This window comes from Monodelphis domestica, chromosome 4 (assembly GCF_027887165.1).
Source record: "Monodelphis domestica isolate mMonDom1 chromosome 4, mMonDom1.pri, whole genome shotgun sequence".
Lineage (NCBI taxonomy): Eukaryota > Metazoa > Chordata > Mammalia > Didelphimorphia > Didelphidae > Monodelphis > Monodelphis domestica.
The window spans coordinates 273593410-273604342 of NC_077230.1; the positions used below are offsets into that span (position 1 = coordinate 273593410).

The following is a 10933-nucleotide window of genomic DNA, read 5'->3' on the forward strand; positions in this document are numbered from 1 at the left end:
GTTATTTTTTACTACTCTTAGGCAAGTCATCTGAAATTACTTTCATTAAGAGAGGGGTGCATTCTCTTTTAGATTTTGAGTTACTCTGTCTCTTTGTTTTTTCTTTTTCATTATTTTAGCATGCTTAAGATTATATTCTTCATTTAAGGACTAGGACCTGATAATAAAAAATTACATCTATGTTAATGAATAATAGGAAATGATGCATTTAGTAGAAAGAATATTTATTTAAATACTTAAGTATTTGTGATTTTCTTTAAGGGATTTCCCTTCCATTGATTGCTTATAACCTTTCTACAAATTCATCAAATAGTCTTTTTTATTATGGCCAAAATATTCATAACCCTAGTGATGATTTTCTTGAACCCGGTAAGCTGGTCCTTGGACTCTACTGCTCCAGTAAAGTTTTCTTCTTTTTTAAAAAATTTATTTATTTTAATATATTTTTCCTATGGTTCCAAATTCATGTTCTTTCCCTCCCCTCTTCCCTCCTCACTCCTGAAGCTGACAAGCAAGTCTATTGAGTTATACATGTGTTATCACTTGATACCTATTCCATATTATTCATTTTTGTAATAGAATAATCTTTTAAAACCAAAACCCAAATCATACACCCATATAAACAAGTAATAAAGGGGCAGCTGGGTGGCTCAAGGGATTGAGAGTCAGACTCAGAGACTCAGGCCCTAGGTTCAAATTCGGCCTCAGACACGTCCTAGCTGTGTGACCCCAGGCAAGTCATTTTACCTCCATTGTCTAGCCCTTATCACTCTTCTGCCTTGGAACCAATAGTATTGATTCTAAGATGGAAGGTAAGCATTTAAAAAACAAAAGTGATAAATCATGTTTTTCTTCTACTCCTACAGTTCTTTCTCTAGATGTGGATAGTATTCTTTCTCATAAATCCCTTGGGATTGTCCTGGATTATTGCATTGCAACTAGTAGCAAAAGTTTTATTTTGATGTCACATTATAGTATGGAGACAACTTTGTGCTATCAAAGATTTTGGCAGTGAGTATAAACTCTAGTTCATCTTTGTTGTTGTTATTGTTCAGTTGTGTCTGACTCTTGGTAACTTCATTTGGGGTTTTCTTGGCAAAGATAATGGAGTGGTTTGCCATTTCCTTCTCCAACTCATTTTACAGATAAGGCAATTGAGTCAAAGAAGTCTAAGTGAGTTGCTCAGGGTCACACAACTAGTGTCTTCCTGACTGCAGGCCCAACACCTTATTTTATTGTGCCACCTAGCTAAACAACTGGATAGAGCACTAGGCTGGATAAGAGCGCTAGGCTTGGAATCAGGAAGATTCCTCTCTATGAGTTAAAATCTGGCCTTAGACTTACTAGCTGTGTGACCTTGAATAAGTCACTTAACCCTGTTTGCCTCAGTTTTCTCATCCATAAAATGAGCTAGAGAAGGAAATGACAAATCACTCTATTATCTTTGCCAAGAAAATTCCACGTGACTGAACAATAACAACAAAACAAACAGTTGATCTTACCAAGCTGGAAATGATTCAAGTGTTGGTTTACTTTTTTTTTTTTAAACCTTTACCTTCTGTCTTGGAGTCAATACTGTGTATTGACTCCAAGGAAGAAGAGTGGTAAGGGCTAGGCAATGGGGGTCAAGTGACTTGCCCAGGGTTACACAACTGGGAGTTGGTTTACTTTTAATTCAATTCAATTCAGTAAACATTTATTAAGCATCTGCTATGTTCTGAAGGCATTGCGCTTCACACTGGGAATACAAATAAGAAAAAGAAAGGCAGTCCTTATTCTCAAGGATCTTACAATCTAATGAGGGGAGAACAAGACACAAAAGGAGCCTGAAAGGGGAAGGGGGACTAGAGGGTACATGTATGATGTTACTGTAGAGTCAAAACCAAGCAGAGCTGCTAATGGAAAATGGGGAGTTACTTGGGAAGTTTAGAGTCCTATAAAGGAAGACTTTTGGAGGAGTTTACTGTTCTACCCTCTAGCTGTCCAATTAGAAGGGAGAGGCAACTGAGGGATATGAGGAAAGACATTGAATATCAAAAAACTGAGTCAGTTGGCATGTTAGTGAGATTTCAGGTGATCAACACATCCTGTGTCAGATTTGATATTCCCTGGAGTCTAAACAGAGTTCTGATGGAAATGAAAATTAAGAATTCTACAAGTTTAGGATTGTTTCAGCTATTTTAGATAATTTCAAGTTATACAAGAAAAATGACTAAATTGTTTATACCCTTTGATCCAGCAGTCCTACTCCTGGCCTTTAATTTCCTGTTCATTGGTGGTAAATTCACCCTTTTCATATTTGATATTGGTAATTTGGTTTTCTTTTTTTAAATGAGTTTAACCGATCATTTATTTATTTGCTCATTTATTTATCTATCTATTTATTTATTTGTCCCATAAAGCCAGCTCCTACGTTTATTTATTAGTTCGATGGTTTCCTTACTTTCAATTTTATTAATCTCTCCTTTGACTTTGTTTTTTTTATTTAGTGTTTTAATTGGGGGTTTTAAATTTGTTCTTTCTCTAGTTTTTTTTAGTTGCATATCTAATTTATTGATCTGTTCTATCTATTTTATTGATATAAGCATTTAGTCATAAATTTCATTTTAAGTACCGCTTTGGCCATATCCCATAAATTTTGGTGTATTGCCTCATTGTTGTTATTCTCTTTAATGAAATTATTGGTTGTTTCTATGATTTGTTCTAAAAGACCCACTCATTCTTTAGGATTTGGTTAGTTAGTTTCTAACTAATTTTTAATCTATTTCCATACCCCTTTATTGAATATAATTTTTATTGCATTATAGTCTGAAAAGAACACACTTAATATTTCTGCTTTTCTGTATTTGGTTGTGAGGTTTTTAATGCCCTAACACATGGCCAATTTTTGTGAAGGTGCCATGTACAGATGAGAAAAATACCCCTTTTTGTTCCCATTCAGTTTTCTCCAGAGGTCTGTCATATCTAACATTTTTAAAACTCTATACCTCTCTCTCTTTTTTTTTCCTATCTATACCTCTTAACTTCTTTCTTATTTATTTTATGGCTAGATTTATCCAGTTCTGAGGGGAAAGTTGAGCTCTCTTACTGCTATGGTTTCATTGCCTATTTCTGCCTGTAACTCATTTCTTTTTAGAATTGGAATGCAATACCATTTGGTACATAAATGATCAGTAATGCTATTACTTCATTGTCCATAGTACTCCCAATACCAGTAGCTTCCCAGGTTATCTCTTTTAATTAGATCTATTTTCACATTTACTTTATGTGAAGCCACAATTGCTACCCTCACTTTTTTTTTCCACATTGGTTGAAACATAATCATAGATTCTGTCCCAGCCCCTTATTTTCATGCTCTGTGTGTTTCTGCTTCAAATGTCTTTTATAAACAACATATTGTTAGATTCTGGTTTTAGAGAGTAATTCCTTTTCTCTTTCAGGGAACTCTATGATCATAGCAGATCCAGATGTATTTTGGTGAGGGAAAAAGAGAATGTCTTTAAAATTATTGTGATACTTCTGGCAATTTAAACAGTTAAAACAGGCTTATGTGGCTTGAGTGCTGCCTTCTTTAAGCCTACAGAAATTCAGCTAATTATCCAGTGAAAGAGTGCAATATATGAATTGTCCACAAGATAGAGCTCTACTCGCATCACTAGATAATAGTCTTAGCTGAACCTCTGGTGCAAGTATGGTAGAACCTTTTTAAAAAGTTGTAGTATCCTCTATTGGCCACCAGAAGGAATTTAGTCCACTAATGTTGTGATTACCCTCTCTCCATCTCCCATATGGCACTCTACATCCCTCTTTCTTCACTCCATTTACTAAACCCAGGACATCAAAAGGCTACATTTGGAATTCAGGTAGGGTATGAAATATAATTATTACTTAAATCATAAAATTATAGTTTATGGTCTGTACATAACTCCAGAGCCTTCTTCATAGTTCTATATTCTCTTTTCTTTGAGCACTGACTTACCCTACCCCTATCCAGAGGACTTGGATACTCAACGTACTGTGATCCTATCAAATCATAGGATAATAGACCTAGAGCTAGAAGGGACTTCAGAGACCATCTACTCTAATTGCTTCATTTTAGAGATTAGAAAACTGAGTCCCAAATTGGTCAAATGACTTGCTCAAGGTCATACAGATAGTAATATACCAGAGAAGAAATTTAAACCTAGGTCCTCTGACTAGAGTCAATACTCTTTCCACTGTTTCACATTTATTGAACAAAGTAAAAAAAAAAGAAAAGAAATCAACCGTGCTTTCCTATATGGAGCCATTCTCCTCTGGCCAGCTTATAAAATTTTCCCTGCTTACCTATACCCATGATGCATGGAAAATAGTAAGGGAATGGTATGGATATCTACAACTTGTCTCTAGATCCTATAATATAGAAGGGGAAAGAAAGAGGAAAAAAGTAAAGGTTTGGAAATCAATCTCCCTTTCCCCTATCAGTAGTCCAGCTGGATTCATTATCATTGGCAGATTCAGCAATTGAGATATCTCTTGTTATGATTTTCACCTACATGTATACTTCAGGCTCAGAATTTCCCCACAATGCTGTTCTTTGGCAGTCTTAGTCATCAGCCAATAGAATCTCAGATTGCTATAGTTATAATCTTGGTCATTTTGGATTACCTCATGTAAACTTTCCAAATAATGGCAGCTGGCCAAGACCCAGATGCTTCATTATGATTGGGAAGTTGAATCTTGAGACAGGCAGAAGGAAGCAGAGGTGACCAGTCTTGGATGTTATCATATAGATTTTGTGTCCCTCTATCTTATCATGCCTTGTTCATTATAAGATTATATAATTGACTTCCAGTGAAGGTAAAAGGGCAGTCAGTTACTACTTTCCAAATCATCATCAGAGTAAGATATAATTCAGAAGATGATTCCGACATGAGGGGGTTTTCTATGGTGGCCTTCCCATGATTAATTTCAACTTGCCTTGCTTAAAAGTTAGATTGTTGACCAATAATTAGCACATTTGCAGAGAAAAAGTCTTAAAAATAGTTCTTTAGGTTCAAATTATCTTCATTCTTTGGTGCTATTTTTCATATAATTTCATTCAAAAAATTTTTAGGTGGGCAGCTAAGTTTAAATTTGGACTTGGACACTTCCTAGCTGTGTGACTCTGGGCAAGTCACTTAACCCCCATTGCCTAGCCCTTATCACTCTTCTGCCTTGGAATCAATACATGGTATTGATTATAAGGTGGAGTTTAAGAATTTTAAAAAAGTTTAGTTCAGGTCCTCTAAATCTGGTAGTGTCCTATTTTCATGTTTTACTCCTTGAGACCTGAAATTTTCAGCTCTCACTGTTGGTTGCTTCCCAATTTAATTTACTTAATCAAGCATTTACTAAGCACCTAGTATATGTCAGGCATTCTGCTATGGATACAAACACAAAGATGAGAATTTTTGCCCTTAATGAATTTACATTAAGTTGGGGGAAAACATGATACAGATAAATTTTTTAAAATATTGAAAAAAAAATAAATATAAATCAATATTGATTGATATTGTTGCTGCTGGTGGTGAGGGCATTAATAACTGGAGGGTCTTCTCTAGGAGTCCCAGAACTCTGGTAGCATTTTGTGCCTGTTACTTGGCACTTGGCATATGTTAATTAGGGAATGACAGCATTTAACCTGAATATTATCTAGTTTAAATCCCTCTTTTCTTCTTTTTTTAAAAATTAATTTAGTCAATTCAGAACATTATTCCTTGGTTACAAGAATCACATTATTTCCCTCCCTCCCCTCCCTCCACCCTTCCCATAGCCAACATGCAATTTCATTGGGTATTACATGTGTCCTTGATCAGAACCTATTTCCATGTTGCTGGTGTTTGCATTAGGATGTTCATTTAGAGTCTACATCCCCAGCCGTATCTCCTTGATCCCCTTGATGTATTCAAGCAGTTGTTTTTCTTCTGTGTTTCTACTCCCACAGTTTTTCCTCTGAATGTGGATAATGTTTTTTCTCGTAAATTCCTCCAACTTGTTCGGGTAAATCCCTCTTTTCCAAGATGAGGAAACCAAGGTTCAGAGAAGTGAAGAGAATCATCCAATCCTTTTAGATACTTTAAAAAATCTGTATTTCTTATCTTATCAACTAGACTTTTAATCTATTACAGTCAAGGACCGGTTTGATAAGACTTGACATCTCCAACATGGAGCATGGTGTCTGAAAGACAGTAAAGATTCATTGATTATATGTAGAGAGGAGACATTCTCCTCCCTTTCCCATCTTGACTTAACTCTACATTATTCTCTTCTCTTGAGTCCCTTGCCTGTTTATCTGCCACCAATGTAGTCCTACCAACCCTCAGGCCTGGATTACTCACACCATAAGCTGTCTTCACTCTTATTCATGTATTATCAAATGAAGCTGGAGAAAATCAATTGATCAATAAATATTAAGCACCACAAAGCTATGCTGGCAGATTCCATTACAAAGTTAAGTTATATAATCTCAATTAGGCCTTCACTGCTGCAAGGCAATTCTTTTTGTAACTCCCTAATTAACTCATTCTCCCACTCAATAGTGACTTTCTCAAACTTGTTTATCCCTTTGCAAATTTTCCATCATTCCCCTTTCTCTTATCTTCTCAGCTGAAAACCCTGCCTCATATTTTACTGAAAAAATTGTGGCCATTTACTGAATACTTGGTCTTCTCCTGTCTTTAATAACTCACAGCTCCCAGAAGCCTTCTGTCACTATCTCCTCCATCCAGCTCACATAATTGAGGTGGACCTTCTTTCGAAGGCAACCCTTTTACACATACATGTGATCTTATTCTATCCCAGCTTCTCTAGCAGATTTCCTTTATCATTTCCCTTTTCTCACTTAACTTTAATTTATAATTTATCTCTCTACTTCCCCACTGCCTATAAACATACCCACTTCTCTCCCCTTCTCAGAAAGTGCCCAACATATGCCATTTCTCATCTAGTTCTCACAGCTATTGTATCAATTTCTTCCTCCCTTTTGTGGCTAAACTCCTTGAGAAAACCATCTAAACCAGGTGCCTCTGCTTCTTTTCCATTCTCTCTCTTAACCATGGTCTGGTTTCTAATCTTATTTTTTAATTGAAACTGTCTTCCAAAGATACCAGTGAAATTTTACTTTTTCTTAAAACCCTTACCTTTTGTCTCAGAATCAATCCTAAGTATTAGTTCCAAGGTAGAACTGTAAAAGCTAGGCAATTGGGATTAAATGATTTGCCCAAGGTTACACATCCAGAACGTATCTGAGACCAGATTTGAACTTGGGTACTCCTGACTGTAGGCCTGGCTTTCTATACACTGAGCCACTTAACTGCCCCTCAATGTACTCTTTGCCTTTTTCTAAGGAACATTTCTTAATCCTCATCCTTTTTGATGACTTGACTTGACTTGCTGAGGGCCAGCACCAGGATGATGACAGTGACATACTGACAGGGTGAATATGAGAGATTTTGCAAAGATAGTTGATAGCACTTTGCAATAGATTGGATAAAAGCATTAGAGTGAAGCTTAACTGAAAGGATAATATTGCCCTTGACAATAATAAGGAAGACAGAGAGAGAGAGAGAGGGAGGTTTTGGAGAGGGGAATGATGAGTTTAGTTGTGGACATCTTGAATTTGAGGTATCAATGGGACATCACTGTTACCATCCTGGTGCTGGCCCACATCAGCTCAAGTCTTGACTATTACAGTAGCCTACAAGTTGATCTCCTTACTGCAATCCCTCTTTATTTCGGGCCAACTTTCACTCTGCTGCCAAAATGGTCTCTCTAAAGTGCAGATTAACAATGTCACACCTCCTACTCAATACATGCCAGGCTTCATATCACTTCCAATATCAAATATAACACCTTTTTGGCATTATAACTGATATCTCACTCCAGTTTCCCAGGCTTTCTTATACCTTTTCATTTATCATGTACTTTTCAATTTAGTAACACTGGTTTCCTTGCTGTTCCTCAAATAAGTCATTTACTTTGCTTTCATGCATTTCCACTGTCTCGTATGCTTAGAATTCTCTCCCTCCTTTCCATCTTCTAGCTTCCCTAGCTTCCTCTCTAAATTTCATCCAAAAATCCTATCTTTTACTGGAAGATTCTCCTTATGCTCCTTAATTCTAGTGTCTTTCATCTGGTGATTATCTCCAGTTTATCTTGTACATATCTTAGTTGTACCTAATTGTTTTCATGCGGCCTCCCCCTTTTAACTCTGAGTTCTTTGAAGGCTGGGACTGCCTTTTGCTTTTTTTTTTTATCATTCCTGGTGATTAAGCACAGTGTGTGACACACAGTATATGCTTAAAGGCAGTTGGCAAGTGGATAAAATGTTGGACCTGGACTTCATATCTGGCTTCAGGCACTTAGTAGATTCTGTTTGCCTTGGTTTCACAGGGTTGTAGTGAGGATCAAATGAGATATTTGTAAAGCATTTAGTATAGTGCCTAGCAAGTAGTAGGCGCTACCTAAATACTTATTCCTTTCCTTTCTCCTAATAAATGTTTATTGATTGACTAACAGAAAATCAACAGGCATTAGGAAGCATCTGCTACATTCAAGGTAGTAATGTAAAATGCTAGGGATACAAAGAAAGGCATAAAACAGTTTCTGTTCTTAAGATTGCAATTTAATTCAAACAATTATGTACAAACAAAATTAATACAGGATTAAATTAGAAATAATCAAAGGAGAAAGGTACAAAAAATGAGAAAACTTCATATTTGATTATGGAGGTAATGGGGCACTGATGGAGTTGCCATTGCCAGATCTATGCTTCAGGAAGACAATGCACATGTTATTTGTCCCCACTTTATTTTAGGTCAGAAAATTGACTCAGGGAACTTGTGTTGGAAAACACTGTGACTTAGTAGGAAAAATACTTGCTTTTGAAGTCCAAAAAACTTAGGTTTTAATCTACTGGGTTTTGGAACTCCCATCTTGGTATGGAATTGAAATTATGTGTAAGGGACAATTCATCTAGACCATGGTGCACTAGACTATAGACACCCAGACTAGATCATATTCCACATCTCATCCAGCCCATCTCTTCACCTGCTCTGCTGCCACAAAGGGTATTCCATTTCTTCACCCAACTCCTAAACACAAAAATATCAATTTTATATTTTTTGCACTTGGAACAGTAACTCAATTCAATTAATCAAAAAAAAATTAAAGTTCGGTTATTAATTCTGTGACCACCTACAGCAATTTTCTTTCCCTGGCTACTATTCCTTTTTTTGTGTGGTCTCTCCCCCCCACCCCCCCCCATTAAAGTGTCAGTTTCATGGGGGCAGGAATTGCCTTACTTTTGTATTCCCAGTGCTTAGCGTAGTGCACATAGTATATGTTTAATAATAAATGCTTTTTATTTCACTCAATTTTGTCACTTACTCTTATGTGACCTTAGGGAAGACATTTCATAGCTTTGCTTCAGTTTCCTATGCTATGAAATGAGGTAGTTGGGGCTAAATTATTAAGGTCCTGTACATATGTAACAATCTATTCCTTTGGACAGCTATTAGCTGAGATGGGAATGGTAAGACACAAGTTTAACCAATGTCTTTTCAACTCTTGGATTCTGATTTCTAGCCACCATCTTCTAGGCAGTCCAAGGCTTCTGGAATAGCAGAACTTGGAATAGTGTTTACTGATGGTGACAAAGAGGATTTAGTATTGGAAAGGATCTAGTTCAACCCCTTCATTTTAAAGATGGGGAATTTTGAGACCACTCAGAGTGATGTGAGTTCCCCACAAGTCACATAAAGATTAGATACCTAAATTAAATTCCTCTTACTCCAAATCTTTCATTCTTACCAGTAAAAAACCACCTAATTATTTAACTAGGATAAATAGGCAGAGCAATCTGTTGGGCTCTGGTGTAGATATCGATCCTTGCCCTCATAGAACTTAATCTTGTATAAGAATAACTACACTTGTATTGATACTATACACTATTCTAGTTACACTAGTGGATGCACTACACTACATTATCAAGTACAAGAATAAATACAGTATTACACGAAGGTGACAAAATAAAATATTATCAAGACGTTTAGTGGTTATTGACCCAGGCCTGACAAGGAAGCTCACCCCTTAGGAGAAAGGGGCATCCAGGTTGGGAGGAAAAGGTTGGTTAAAGGATGGAGACAACCAAGATCTTCCTTGGAGATTTAGCCTGGCAACTTTTTTTCCCCGTTGCTGCTGTCACATCTACTGAGAAAAGAATATTCTTGCCACCCAAATCCTTGGCATTGTTCAATGGTTCAACAACAGAAAATGATATGATTTTATATTGGAAATTAATTAAAGATGAGGACTCGCCATCAACTATGTCCATGTTTCCTAGGGTCCAGGGGGCTTTTGCATCTGACTTGCAGCTGAAACCTCTTATGTGTTTCTCTCCCAATTAAAGCATGAACAAGGGACTGCCTTTTCTAATTGTACCCCCAGCGCTCTATACTACTCCATAATAGGCACTTAATAAATGCTCACCCTTCAACCTCTTTGTTCCTTCCCCCACTTTCTGTCTTTTCTTTTTTTTCCCCTTTCCTCCTTCCTTCGACCTTCCTTTCCCTCTTCATTTCTTTTCTTCTCTCCCTTCTCGCCTTTTTTTCCTTCCTTCCCAACTTCCGGAGGAAACGGTTGGAAATTACAAACAATCAAACTTGGGTTTGATGTCATTAAAAAAAAAAAAAAGCCCAAACAATCAAATATAGAGGATAGACAGAGTCTGTCTAGGTAGAAAAAGACTCTTGGTTAATGGCCCCGGATAGTCCCTCTGCGTGGGCGTCCTCTGCCCCAGGGCCCCAAGCTCAGGTTGCATACCTCCGGAAGTCCCGCCAGGTCGCCAGTCATGGCCAGGGGGTCCCAAGTCGGCCACCAGCCCAGAAGCCTTTCAGACTGCGGGAGCGCGCAC

The 10933-nt window shown here is 37.1% G+C and overlaps 1 long non-coding RNA gene across 1 annotated transcript; it reads right to left on the reverse strand.

Annotated features, from left to right (window-relative positions):
- Positions 1-207: 207 nt before the first annotated feature.
- LOC130453792 (uncharacterized) lies at positions 208-10933 on the reverse strand. The gene is made up of 2 exons (XR_008911346.1): positions 10843-10933; positions 208-6199 (listed from the first exon to the last, which is right to left on the reverse strand). It is a non-coding gene; the product is annotated as an uncharacterized LOC130453792 (long non-coding RNA).